The following is a 15,348-nucleotide window of genomic DNA, read 5'->3' as shown; positions in this document are numbered from 1 at the left end:
ATAGGATTATGCATAGCATGGGAAAAATGTATTTGTATTATAGTTCATTTCCAACAATTGTACTTTTTATTGATAAAATATATTCCACATTGTAAGTCACAGTTCTTATTGTTTACTGAATCATTTACTAGCAAAGTTTACATGGTACATTGCATAAAGCTATTATAGACAAACTTTTCATTTGAACAGTCTGAAATTTATGAATACCAGCCCACAAATCTGCTTTTATTTATGATTATTAGCACAAAAATCTGCTTTCAACCTCTTTTCCGCAAATTCTTTCAACTCATTCCACAAATAAGGAGTCTCCCATTACATGCCTTTCAAGTTTCAACTCTTATTCATATCTTCTTTGATATCAATATTTATGTGTGTCTAATATGATTATCCAGTGTTCCACGGAGACGCAACCCCCTCAAAAAAACCTATGTCTCCTATAGGGGGACGTTTCTGAGACTTGGGGACTTGGGGGAAATGTCCTCCAATAGCACCACCACTTCCGCCACCTCCACCACCTCTGGCGGGGACGTTGCTGGCTTGCTTGCTATATGTCACATGCCATTACATATTGATTGCCACCTTTAACTTCGTGAAAACTAGTTGGCCTTTCATGGGACACTCACAAAGATGTTATATTGCAGATTTTGCCTGGAAGATTTCAATTCACCTCTATTTGTTTTATTAGCACCACCCCCCACCACCACTCTGCCGCCATTCCCCCACTGTCCCTTTGCCGTCCCCAAATTTAGACCCTTGGGTCCCCATCCCCGAAACCCGTTCCTGCGTCCCCCTGTCCCCTGGTCAGGAAACTCTGTGGAACACTGTGATTATATATATGTGCTGAATTAGTTACAATTGAAAATGCCTTCAAACTTTCTTGTGGCCTTCAATATCAAACTAGACCATCAAATTATTTGGATGGGGTAGTTGGTAATAGGTATCATGAAACACTGAATTAAAATACTTCTGCAGATTTGATCATAATGCCTCATCAAAAAGACTTTGTGTGGACACATTGCTCATCAATCTCATGAACTACTAAGGTTAAATGCAACTGGCTTTTGAATAATATCAATGGCGGCATTTTTTGCTTGAAATGGGATTTGGCGAAGGAAGCTAAACACAATACTGTTGCTTGCATAGAATTCCTTGTAGTTGTAAACATAGTTCCATGGGGTTTCTTGATTGGGGGATGTAGGGACGAGGGTACAGGTTTTAGGGACGGGGGACCAAGGGCCTAGATTTGGGAATTGTGGGGGGACAATGATGGAGCGGTCGCGGGAGGGTGGTGTTGATATACATATAGTACTTGAAAAAATAGTTATAAAAAGATGTATAAGAATTACAAATGAATCTTTGGAAAATTAGTAAAACTTAAATGTACTAAACTTTCGAGTAAACATTATCAATTTAACTTTGAACAATGAAAATGTTGAATCCTAAATCTATATTATATTTAAGATTTAATAATGATGATTACAATGAGTACATGTTCAAAATAACAAAATGGTGTGAAGTGAGGCCTCTAATCATCTCCAAACTCCTCATTATTAGAATTGTTGGAAGTGGACTCCACATGGTCAAGCTCGTCCAAACTAATACCATCCAGCCTATCCTATGAAATTGTAGCATCCTCATCAATCTGCGTGTGAAGTGTGACATCCAGCCTATCCTATGAAATTGTAGCATCCTCATCAATCTGCGTGTGAAGTGTGATGGTTGCAGATGAACATCTACACCTCTAGCATCATTGACCAGTGCAAAAACTCCAGTAATGTTGCCCTGAAATTCATGGCTACAAAACTGTCACTTCCACAATCTTGTACCCCGAGATGTCTTAGGCTTGGTCTATAATTTTGTTGCAAATTGTTTCAAAGGAGACTTAGGATCAAAAGGACCTTAAGCAAATTTGCTAGTATTGTGGAGGGGCGATTCATATTTGCGGCTGCACTTGCTATGGAATTGGTGGTTTGGGTTTCATTGTCATGGTCACCCCTCTTAGCCTTAGGTGCATAATCGGATTGAGTTTCACTTTGAACCTCAACCTCATCCTCACTCATGCGATGAGAACTCATAGTGACACTACAATAAACAAATTCAAATAAACTTCAAACTATGCAAGTAGAATAATGCAAAGGATCAAGACACAAAATTTATAAAAATATTTGTTCTTAATCTTTGTCAACTAAGCATTTCACTTTTGTTTTTCTTACTTAAAGCTACATGAAGTGTAGAAGTAGAGGACACACAAAAGTTTCATCCTAGTTTGACAAAATAAAATATAGAGGATACACAAAAGTTTCATCCTAGTTTGACAAAATAAAATATAATAATTTTGAACATATAAACTACTAAAGCTAATTTGTAAAACAATAAACTTAAATAAAAATAAAAAGTATGACAGCCATGTCTATGAATATGATTTTTTAATTTTTTTTTTCTTTCAAATTTCAATGTTGAATCTTGATGATAATATGAACAATGAATATGCACTTGCAAGCATCTCTATGAAATCATCAATAAAATTAAAATATGAATATGAAACTAAGTTAAAAAATACTTTAAAAAAAAAAACAATCATAGAATCCTACCTTTCATAAAATTAAAATATGAATATGAAACTAAGTTAAAAAATACTTTAAAAAAAAAAACAATCATAGAATCCTACCTTATGCTTGAGAAATCGTTGCAACTTGGTGTAGAAACTCTCTTCTTCTTCTTCTTCTTGGTCCTTCTCAACCCTCTTGCACTTACAACACTACAATCTCACTCTTTTGCTCCTCCTCAACCTTGCTATTGAATTGAGTTTGTGAGAAAAAATGATGGTTTTAGGGTGTTTTGTAAGGTTTGAGGGCCTTAGGTGAGATCCATTGGTCATTGTTGAAATGTGGCGATTGATTAGAAAAGTACTGTACACTCAGCACGTATCCTTGTTGGGGTTCGAGGGCGGCAGCCCCCAAGAAAAGTGGGGGTTCGGAGGCGGGAGCCCCCGAGAAATTTTTTTTTTTGGGTATTTTTTTTTTGTTGATGAAAACCGACATTGTAATAAAACCCTAAAAAGGCTGACTTTGTTTTTGTCCTAAAAACACATGTTATAAGCGGTTGGGATGCTTAAGGCATTGTAAGGTTGATGTACTGTTTTTGCTGGATAATAAGAAAGATTGGACAACTGTGTATGGTGGATGTAACCCATTATGGGTGAACCATGTTAAATCTCTTTGTTATCTGTGTCCTATTTTATTTCTTTATCTTTTGTATTTAAATCTGCATATAATTGTTAGTTCATATTTGCTTCGGATCTGCTAGAAACCCTAACAATTGGTATCAGAGCGAGGTTTTCTGTAAATTGGCAGGACTCTCAGATTTGAGTGGGAGCAATGGAGGATTCCAAATTCAAGGTCGAAAAGTTTAACGGCTAAAATTATCAGTTATGGAAAATGCAGATGGAGGATTACCTGTATCAAAAGGATTTGTGGCGGCCATTGGAAGGAAAGGCAAAGAAAGCGACCACAATGTCAGATGAAGAGTGGGACATTTTAGATAGAAAGGCACTGGGATCCATTCGATTGTGCCTTGCGCCGTCTGTAGCATTCAATATAACAGAAGCAAAAACGGCTGTAGATTTGATGGCAACATTGGCTAAGTTGTATGAGAAACCCTTGGCTTCGAATAAGGTATTTCTTATGAAGTGTTTGTTTAATTTGAAAATGAGTGAGGGAGGATCTGTAGCGGAGCACTTAAATGAATTTAATACAATTACCAGTCAATTGTCTTTGGTAAAAATTACCTTTGCAGAAGAGGTTAGGGCTCTCTTGATTTTATGTTCTTTGCCAGAAAGTTGGAATTGCTTGCTTGGTAAAAATACTTTGGTATTTGATGATATTGTTGGTGTTATCTTAAGCGAGGAAATGTGAAGGAAAAGCACAGGTGAGACTCCAACATCATCAAGTAGTGTTTTGAATGTGGAGAACAGAGGAAGATCAAAGGAAAGAGGAAAAGGCCCTTGGAATGAGAGGTCACGAGGGAAGTCAAAGAAAGGACGCTCTCAAACTAGAAGAAAGAAAGATTGCTGGTACTGCGGAAAGCTTGGTCATCTAAAGAAAGACTGTTGGTCTCGGAAAAACAAAGGAGACAAAAATGGAAATGACAGTAAGGAAGCTAATATTGCAAGTAATACATTACAAGATGCTTTAATCTTATGTTTGGATAATGTTAATGATTCCCGGGTAATAGATTCTGGGGCTTCATTTCATGCTACACCCCATAGAAAATATTTTCTAGATTATGTTTAAGGTGATTTTGGACAGGTATATTTGGGTGATGATGAGCCCTGTCAAATTGTTGGAAAAGGAAAGATAAAGATCAAGTTGCAGAATGGAAATGACTGGTTTCTGCAGGAGGTAAGACATGTTCCTAATTTAAGAAAAAATTTAATTTCTGCAGGGCAACTAGGTAGTGAAGGTTGCATGGTTACCTTCTCAGACAGTATGTGGAAGGTCACTAAAGGATCATTAGTAGTAGCTAAAGGTGCGAAGGTAGGCACATTATATCTGTGTACTGGTAACACTTACTCTACCCTAGCTGCTATAGATAAAGTTATTACAGGGATAACAACAATAGATGTTGCAAGAATAGATTCAATAATGTGGCACCATAGGCTTGGGCACATGAGTGAGAAAGGGATGAAAATCCTTCACTCCAAAAATCTATTGCCAGGACTAAAGAAGATTGATTTAGAGTTTTGTGAAAACTGTGTTTGTGGTAAACAGAAAAGAGTCAGATTTCTCAAGGTTGGGAAAGAGAAGAAGAGTGAGAAGTTAGAGCTTGTGCATTCAGATGTATGGGGACCTGCTCAGGTATCATCTCTTGGTGGCTTTTGTTATTATGTTATTTTTATTGATGACTCAACCAGAAAAACATGGGTATATTTCTTAAAACAAAAATCAGATGTTTTTGAAACTTTTAAGAAATGGAAAGCTTTGGTTGAGAATGAGACAGGAAAAAAGTTGAAGTGTCTCAGATCGGATAATGGAGGTGAGTATTGCAGCAAAGAATTTGAAGATTACTGCTCTTTAAATGGGATTCGAAAGCAGAAGACAGTTCCAGGAACTCCACAGGAAAATGGTGTGTCAGAGAGAATGAATAGGACTATCATGGAATGCGCGAGGAGCATGAGATTGCATGTTTGATTGCCCTTACATTTTTGGGCAGATGCTGTACATACTGCTGTCTATTTGATAAATAGAGGACCTTCAACTCCTTTGGATGGTGGTATTCCAGAGGAGGCATGGACTGGTAAAAAGGTAAATTATTCTTTTATGAAAACCTTTGGTTGTGAAGTTTTTGTCCATATTGATAAAGAAAACAGAACCAAGCTTGATGCTAAATCTCAGAAATGTACCTTCATTGGATATGGGATAGATGAATATGGCTATCGGTTATGGAATTTTGAAAATAAGAAAATAATTAGAAGTAGAGATGTTATATTCAATGAGAAGGTTATGTATAAAGAACAAATGCAGGAAAAGAAGCATGAACAGGACAAACAAGAATATGTGGTGTTGGATGAGATTCCTGAAAATGAAATGCCACAGGTACCTGATGCTCAGCAACAACAGATTGTCCCACAAACTCTTGCAAGTGTTAGACGTTCTACGAGGTCAAGTAGACCCCCCGAAAGATTTTCTCCTTCTTTGTATTCTATTTTATTAACTGATTCTGGTGAACCCGAAGAATATGAAGAAGCAATGTAGGTGGATGCCAAACAACAGTGCGAGCTAGGCATGGAAGAGGAGATGGACTCCTTGATGAAAAATAAGACTTGGGACTTAGTCCCTTTACTTGTAGAAAAAAAGAGCTTTGCCTAACAAATGGGTTTATAGGTTGAAGGAGGAGGAAGGAGGTTAGAAAAGATATAAGGCCAGACTTGTGGTAAAAGGTTTTGCACAAAAAAAGGGTATAGATTATGATGAAATATTTTCTCTAGTTGTAAAAATGACTTCAATTAGAACTGTACTTAGTCTTGTGGCTGCAGATGATTTACATCTTGAACAATTAGATGTCAAAACAATTTTTCTCCATGGAGATTTGGAGGAGGAAATTTACATGTTGCAATCACAGGGATATGAGGTCAAAGGTAAGGAGAACTTGGTGTGCAGGTTGAAGAAAAGTTTGTATGGCCTAAAGCAAGCACCCCGACAATGGTATTTAAAATTTGATAGTTTCATGGCTGAACACGGTTATCATAGATGTCATTCTGATCATTGTGTATATTTTAAGAGATTGGATAATGGCAGTTATATTATCTTGTTGCTTTATGTTGATGACATGCTTGTTGCTGGGTCTAACATGGAACACATAAATGATCTTAAACAGAAATTAGTCAGGTCATTTGCTATGAAGGATTTGGGTGCAGCTAAGCAAATTCTGGGTATGAGGATTACATGGGACAGAAAAATAGAACCTTGAATTTGTCCCAAAGCCAATATATAAAGAAGGTGTTGAAAAGATTTAACATGCAGGATGGAAAAAAAGTTAGTACACCTTTGGCTAGTCATTTCAAATTGACTAAGGAGATGTGCCCAAAGGCACAGGAAGAGGTAAAGAGAATGTCTAACATTCTGTATTCATCAGTTGTTGGCAGTTTGATGTATGCAATGGTATGCACAAGGCCAGATATTGCACATGTAGTGGGAGTTGTGAGCAGGTTTATGAGTAATCCGGGTATGGAACATTGGAATGCTGTGAAATGGATCCTTCGGTATTTGAAAGGAACCACTACGAAGGCATTAATGCTGCTCTGAGTGGATTTGTTGACTTTGATCTGGTAGGTGATATTGATTCACGGAGGAGCACTACAGGGTATGTTTTTACTATAGGGGGAACTGCAGTCAGTTGGATTTCTAGGCTGCAAAAGGTTGTTGCACTTTCAACCACTGAAGCTGAGTATGTTGCTGCTACAGAAGCCAGCAAAGAGATGATTTGGTTACAATGTTTTTTGGAAGAATTAGGTCAGACACAGGAGGATCGTCCATTGTATACTGATAGCTAGAGTGCCATTCATCTTGCGAAGAACTCTGCTTTTCATTCAGGGACAAAGCACATTCAGCTCAGGTACCACTTCATCCAGACTGTTTTGGAGGAGGGTCAATTACGGCTTGAGAAGATTCACACAAGTGAGAATCCTGCCGATATGTTCACGAAGACAGTTCCACTGGAGAAGCTGATTTCTTCATTAGTTTCTGTTGGTCTTTTTGATTGATAATTGTGGAATTTATGCCAGTTGAGTCCTAGTGTTTTATCCAATGGATGTTGCACGTACAGTGGTGTTGTGTAGTATCAGTCTCCAAGTGGGAGATTGTTCGGTGTGGAGCCTGATTAGTCTCCAAGTGGGAGATTGTTGAAATGTGGCGATCAACAAAGTACTGTACACTCGGCACGTATTTTTTTTGTTGTTGATGAAAACCGACATTGTAATAAAACCCTAAAAAGACCGACTTTGTTTTTGCCCTAAAAACACATGTTATAAGTGGCTGGGATGCTTAAGGCATTGTAAGGTTGATGTACTGTTTTTGTTGGATAATAAGAAAGATTGGACGACTGTGTATGGTGGACGTAACCCATTCTGGGTGAACCACGTTAAATCTCTGTGTTATCTGTGTCCTGTTTTATTTCTTTATCTTTTGTATTTAAATCTGCATATAATTGTTAGTTCATATTTGCTTCGGATCTGCTAGAAACCCTAACAGTCATTAGGGTTCGGCCTTGGGTGTGTTATAAATTTATTTATTTTAAATCCTCTTTTTGGCTTGTTAATAGTGGGAGACACTTGGACATCCCTAGGACTCCTGGGAGTCCCTCTGACGTCTTGGTGTCCCCCACATCTCGATGGCATCCCCTGTGCCCCAACGGAGGTGCCAATGTGGTGGGGGGATATTTCCCCCAAGTCCTCGCATCACAAAAATGTCCTTGCCTTGGAAACACGAGGATTCTTGTTTAGGGGTGGGGAAGCATCCCCATGGATCATTGGTTGCAATAGATTAGGAAAAGCAATCTCTTCAGGTGATTTTTGAGGGTAAGGAAAAAAGGAAGAATTGGGATGAAATAGCTTTTGATTTTACAGATGCTAGGAGCAATTGTTTGGATGAGGAAGGTGGTGCACACGAGTCTTTCGGGGAATATGAGTTAACACCTTCTTCTTCATGTGGCCCAATTGTAGGTGGAGGAAATATTCATTCTTTCTTTGCACCCTGTACTACACCACAATCACAAGCCACTTTGGAGCGTATAGGATGGAGGAAGAATGTCCATGAACAAGCGAAGAAGGCGATTGCAAATTTTTGGTACTACTCTAGCTCGCCATTCCATGTTGTCAAGTCTCCATAGTGGCAAGGTGTGGTGGATGCTATTGTAGTTGTGGGTAGATGGATTTTTTAAGTTTTAAAGTTTAGAAATTAAAATTAAAATTTAAAGTTTAAACTCGAGTATTAAACTTCAAAAATAACAATGCATCATTTGGGCTATCGATATCAAATGACTAAGAGTTTGTGTCACTCATTGGTTGAAGTTTTGGCTCGTCTTATGGAATCCCAAACAAACCAGTTGCACCTCCTTCTTGTGAGTTTTATTAATATCTTTAGAATCAACATTGCAATGTGCTACTAGAGTCTGTTGATACTCAATATTTCTATGACCTTGAATTCTCAAGGCACTATGATCTACAACTAGCTTCTCTGTCCATTTAGAGGTAGTCTTGTTTCTCTTGATCGAGTGGATGAAACCATAGGTGGACTAATTTCTCTCTATGGTAGAGGAACTAACATGTGAGTAGATAAATAGCAAGTTGTTTCAACTTTGGTTTGTCCTTCCCATGAAATTTCCACCATCCAATGGGTTTTTTTTGTGCAATAGCGGCTCTATCCATCTTAACCTTTGGTTTGTTAAATGTAGGACCTTGAAGATTGGAAAATTAAAGCCACTACTCTTGAAGAATGGTTGCCTCTTCATTTCTATACATCTTATGAAGGGCCTATATAAATCCCTTCATTAGCTCATCATTTTAGAAGAAAAATTCAGCCAGCTCTAGGTGCATGCCACTTGGGATTAAAAGCATAGACAATCATATGAAGAGGGGTATTCATGGTGTTCCACTTCTTTGTGAAAATAGGATTGATATGCTCCTCATAGAATTGTAATCTAGGATCCTTGTCACAAATTCCTTACTTCATTTGATCAAGCATGCTATCAAAAGTCTTAAAAATCTCTCCAAGGCTAGGAAACTATATCTTCATACCTGATTATCCTTGCAATAGGTTATATGATCGAGAAAATATATCTACAAGTAACATTTAAAAATTATGACATTAACACTATTAATAATGTAAATTGAAAAATAAAAACCAAAACAAAATAGAAACTCAAACATGTTAATTTAAATTATTAAATAAAATTTTCTTACTAGAGATTGGACCACCAAGTCTTTATAGCACCCTTTCTCTCACCAACTTACCTTCTTTTGTCTTTGATTGAACCCACTTTTTCAACTCCACAAATCACCATTATTGTAGAGCATTTTACATCTCTCCAACATTCTCTCTAGGAAAATAAAATAGCTAGCACATTTTGTCTCAATTGGGTTGAAGATTTTTTTTTAAAATAAGATTGAAATAGTGTGAGTGAAGTATGATGGTTACACACAAATATTTGTATGTATCTAGCCTTAACCACTTCTATCTTCACTCAATCTGTTTTGCCAATGTCTTTCAAAGCATTATTCAAAGCATGCACTTAGCATGGTGTTCAAAATATATGTTTGGAAGCACTCTCAACCATCAAACGAACTATCTTACAAACATGAGCTAAACTTGTAACAACCTACACAACATTAGAAGACCCAACCTCTTTTATGCCTTCTTCAAAATCGAAAATTGGTAATCAACATTTTTACCTTGTGTAGAGCAATCAATAACTCTAAGAAAGTATGAATTATTAGGACATGTAACAACAATATTGGCTGATGTCAAATATCAGTCCGGCAATCCATGACAATAGAATAACCAATCCTCCTCTATGTTTGCCTTATCTTTTGCATTAATATGTTCACCTTTGAATATTGTTTATCGAGGAGAGAGTTATGCAATCTATGTTCTCCAGGGGTAACATAAGAGGATCCAACTATCATTGCATCTCTCAACACATCTTTGAAACATAGATGCCGTGCCAAATGAAATGGGATAACATGGGTGTAGGAAAATTTGGCTGCTCAATTATCTACTTGCTCATGTTTTTGCAATTCATTATTCCTACTACTATATTTATCTTCCTTCTAGAATTAGCCTTTCTCTTCCCTCTATCACAACTCTTTAAATCAGTGTTCCACAGGGATGCGTCCCCCCTCTTTTTTGCCGTGTCTCCAAGACGGGGGGACGAGGACGCGACGTCCCCCACCGTCCCGCCACCCCCACCCAAGCACCGTCGGAGACGTCTCTGCGTCTCCCAAGGAGACATGGAGACGCCTCCACGTCAACTTGGGAGACATTTGGGCGTCTCCCCGTCCTTCGAGAGATGTGCAGACGTCTCTCAAGGGACGGGGAGACGCCCAGACGTCTCTTGTCGCCCCCACGTATATGCAATGTTTAAAATTAAAATTTAAAAAAAAAGTGACTTTTAATGTTTTTTGGGGGTTAAGGGGTAAGTTGGTAACCCTAATTGGACGTAGGCCAATAGAAAAATTACACCCGACGCCTTTAGAAAATAATAAAAGTATTTTTGGCCTGCCCCTTGACCCCGCAAGGGGCGATGCCCCTTGACCCCGCAAGGGGCGCTGCCCCCAAACCCCTATTGAAAAATATAGGGGGAAACTGCGTCGATAGTAGTAGGGGAAATCTAACCTCCGAGTCTGATTAGGCTCCATATAACAACACAACTTAGAAATCTTGGTATTTAGATTTAGTATTTCAAATTTCCTATAGTCTCATTTGAAATGTAATTCTTATATTGTAATACTGTCATACATCTTTTCAAAACTAGTTTTTCAAATACTATATGTATATGTATAACTATATCAGCACCACCACCCCGCCACCCCCCGCCGCCGTCCCCCTGCCTACCCAAACTTAGGCCCTTGGTCCCTCGTCCCCGAAACGCGTCCCCTCGTCCCCAACGCCCGCGGAACACTGCTTTAAATGATACTTTGGAATGCTCATCAATAGATTGCAATGTTTTGGATGAATGTTTCGTTCTGTTAATAGTACCAGTAATTTTTTTCACTCTCCCTAACCAACCTTGCCATTTCAGCTTCTTATTCTAATGTTATATTTCTACAAACTCTAACCCTATGTCCACTCTCACCCAATAGATTGTGTTACTTTACTATAGCTCTCATGATAATTAGTTTTTCAAATATGGCATAACCGTTTTTGGCTGCTCCCTATATTTTTACCCTTATTAATGGTTAATTTGTTAACAAATTGAAACAAGTGTTTTTTGGGATTGAAAGATTTTTTGATGAGAGTGGTGAAGGGCATGCAAAATGGTCATTTAGAGTTCCAATAGAACTTGTGTTGGATTATTAGGATGAAAAGAAAAGTTTGTTCTATTTACTTCAACTTCTTCACTGCTCTCATTCTATAACAAGGCACCCTAATTTTTTTTTTCAACTTTTTTTTTGGATATAAAATTTATATGCAATGCTTTAACACTTTCTGATCACCAGGATCTTAGAGTGGGTGAGGTGAGAGCATACAATCCTTCACTCACACTACTAACTACAATGTACACAGACATAATGAAATGGCAACAAGCGAACCATAACACGTAGACAGCACAACATCAGTCAGCACTTCTTAAGTGGACAATATGCATTAAATGCAAGCCATTCAGAATGTCTAAGTTGGTTGAAACCAAAATGGTGTATTACATTAGCTTGTTCAATGCCAAAATGGGCTAATAAAATACATTGGGTTTAATGATGAATTGACCAAGATCTATCAGCATGATATGTATTTGAACTGGCATTAAAACATCCAATTTTACAAGATAAAATGCATGCAAATACACACCTCGGACAGTACTACCATCTGGGATTTACAAGCAAGCACATATATATGCACAACAAAATAGCATAAATGATTGATATATTGTAGGAACAAGTCTGATATAATATTCTGATTACAAAATCAGACTGCTACAGTAACATAAATTAGTCTAAAAGACTGAAAATGAGCATGGAATATCATACCCAAAATGTGTGTTCATCAACCCAGCTGAAGTATATGTTGAAAGTTGAAGCAAGAGGCTCATATAATGTTGATACAAGTCTACTGTTGTCACACTGTCAAAATCATAACTGATGCATACTGCAAATGTTTTGTAATCACCTTTAGATGCTGAAACAACAACCCATTGTGAAAGTAAGCAAGCTTAACCATTGAACAACTGAAATTTCACCCCAATTACATGAAACTGAATGATATCAATCATAACATGATTTTTTAATAATTCTAGATCTAAAATAAAACAAATTAGCTGCTGGTACAACATGTACAATAGATACTAATGCATTGGAAACTTTCGAAAACTCAAGTAAATGTTATTGAAAAAAACAAGGAACAAACCATTGTAAAAACACAAAAAATCTCCACCTTCAGTACCAACTAGAACAAACTTCACTTGCAGCACAAATGTGATTTCAAAGTGAAATCATTAAATCGGATTTCTGTCCTTGAAATTGGTATTCCAAGAGGTTTTCATCGTAAAAAAATATTAACATAAGTTCTTGCTCGGAGAGACTAGAAAATGAAAATAACATAGCAACCCTTCTTCTGAAGACCTAACGTCCTTTTGTATTTTTTTTGAAAAAGCATTTTTTCTTTCTTTATTGTTTCTTTTTTGAAAATAGTACCTTTTTTCTTTCTCTTTATTTTGGATAAATTATCTTTTCTTAATAAAATAATATAAAATGTCCTTATGACCACTTTTCATCACCTTGAGCTAGGCGACACTTTATTTGCACACTTGAAACACCTTTTTTAAAATAAAAATGTAATTTGTCAATTAAAATATTGAAAAGTAAATTTATTACAATTTAATTATTTAAAATTTTTTCCTTATCCCAATTCCAATTAGCTTATGAGAAAACTTTGGAAAATAAGCTAATGGTTAAACAATTGTTCCCATGCGAGAAGGGGACATTACACATTCACATTGTTATCATTATTATTAGTGGTCATTTTGTGGTGTTTTTGAGTGACAACAAATTGTAATCAAAACATTTAAAACTAATTACAAACCCTCTCTGACAAGCTCAAAAAAGAAAGTCAAAATGACATACCTTGATGCAATGGTTGCAGCTAAACTAGTTGATGTCTTCTTTTGAATCTTTTAGTTGTAAGTTTTTAACTTGTTTGTTATCATTAATAAAATTCTCTGAAGCTGCCTAGCCTTTTGTCGTATAGATTCTTTCCTGATTGTTTCAAGTTTCAACTAATGTGAGCATGGCAAAATAGGCCCTATGTATTGTAGAACTAAGGCCTAGTCTATTATTCATTTTAAAGTTAAACCTATGTTACATAGGGAGGTGTCCCTTCTCCTCAAACCTTTGTCCTTGTATGTGTAAAATTTAAACAATGATTATCAAATATTGTAAAGGTCTCTAGCAACAATGGTGCAACCTCTAGCACAATCAGTAGAATTATATAACAGATATTGGGGCAAATAATGGACGTGAGAGAATTTGTGGGATCCCCATGTCTAGTTTAAAAAAAGGTAGAAATATTTGTTTTTTCGCAGGGGACGCTTGGCTGTCCTTGGGATGGAGAATGGATATTTGAGAATTCTCTAGTCGCCTCGAGGATGGCCAAGGATCCCTTGTAAGTTTCCTTTGGTCTCCGATTTTAGAGATGTTTTCCACGACGTTTCCTATATTTTATAGCTGGGCAAAGACCACTAGGGGACACCCCCTAACATTCTGCTGTCCTTGAAATGTGTCAAGGGACGAGAATGGGTGTTTGAGGGGTGGGGACGCATCCCCCTGTAACATTTGTTTCAACCCATGAATCTTTGATTGGTTTTAGTGATGTATCTACAATTTTTTTTCTTTTGCCAATAAAGGGGTGTGCACCTTTTCATACCCATGACTTGTGTAATCAGAAGGTGTTTGATTGATTGCTGTAACCATTTCCTACTAATATGGTGATCTCACTAGTTTGAAAGGAAAATGGTTGACATAAATGCAACATTCAGTGCATTCATTTGCATTGTGCCTCACTTTGAAATGCCTTTTCCAATGGGCCTCTTCTAGGGGAAGAAAGAGAGGATCTTCTTCTTGGATAGATGGTGTCTCCAAGAAAGGATAAGGTGCAGCCAGTATTGAATGAGACCTTGTTGGTGGCACCCTAATTCTTTCTTCACTAAAGGAAGATATTTCTATTTTTCTCACTTACAGCATCAACATTTTGTTCTCCAATGTCATAATTTGTTCCTTTGACAACTCCTTGTTTGGCCCTTGACAAAATTTAATTCAATGGTCAGTCATAGCACATAGGCGAGTTTTCATTCAACTATATGCGCTCTTATACTGAACCTTGTATTGACTACAATCCCAAAGAAAAGCCCCATTTATTAGTTGTTCAATCATCATAACATATTTCCATAGAGGTGATGTTTTATTATATTTGAACTGTTCATTTGCTTCCATAGAGGTGATGTTTTATTATATTTGAACTGTTCATTTGCTTGAGAGGCTGCTGAACTTGAACTAGCAGCCATTTTGAATAGATTGTTGATTTAAGAAAAAAATATAAAAAATAAAAATGCAATTCTAGAGTATGTCATTTAAATAAAACAAAAACAAAAATACAACTCTACAATACACAAGTGTAATAAAAGTTAAAAACAATTAAATAAATAATTCAAATTTGTTTAAATAAATGTAAAAAACTTGAAAAATTCTCAGAAAATGCCTTCTTTTGATTGATAAATATACTTTGTGCAAGCTAGATCCCTCCCGAGGACATAGCAAATGTCTTTGGCACCTTTGCAATCATTCACCTTTGAAAAAAACCGGCAAGCTTAAAAATTGAAAAATGGGCACCTTTGCAATCATTCACCTTTGAAATGAAAAAAACCGGCAAGCTTAAAAATTGAAAAATGGCCATTCTAAATGACATTGGATGTTTTTGTGTGGGCTTGTGTTTTTGTAATGAATCAATAGCAAATGTATAGGGTGCTTTTAGGTTTTCAATCACATTTTAGGGTTGGGAAATGCATTCTTTGATAAGTAGGAGGTATTTTCCATAGCAAGTCAAACTATGATATTGCTATCAGGGTTCAACTATGTAGTTTTTTGAG

General features: G+C 36.8%; 1 protein-coding gene across 1 annotated transcript in view; it reads left to right on the top strand.

The window, feature by feature from the left end:
- Positions 1 to 15,348, top strand: part of LOC131038325 (acyl-lipid (8-3)-desaturase) — a 105,884-nt gene that overhangs the window by 79,957 nt on the left and 10,579 nt on the right. The window lies entirely within an intron of this gene.

Source organism: Cryptomeria japonica, chromosome 6, assembly GCF_030272615.1.
Source record: "Cryptomeria japonica chromosome 6, Sugi_1.0, whole genome shotgun sequence".
In the NCBI taxonomy this organism is placed as follows: Eukaryota; Viridiplantae; Streptophyta; class Pinopsida; order Cupressales; family Cupressaceae; genus Cryptomeria; species Cryptomeria japonica.
This window is presented reverse-complemented; position numbering and strand designations above follow the sequence as displayed.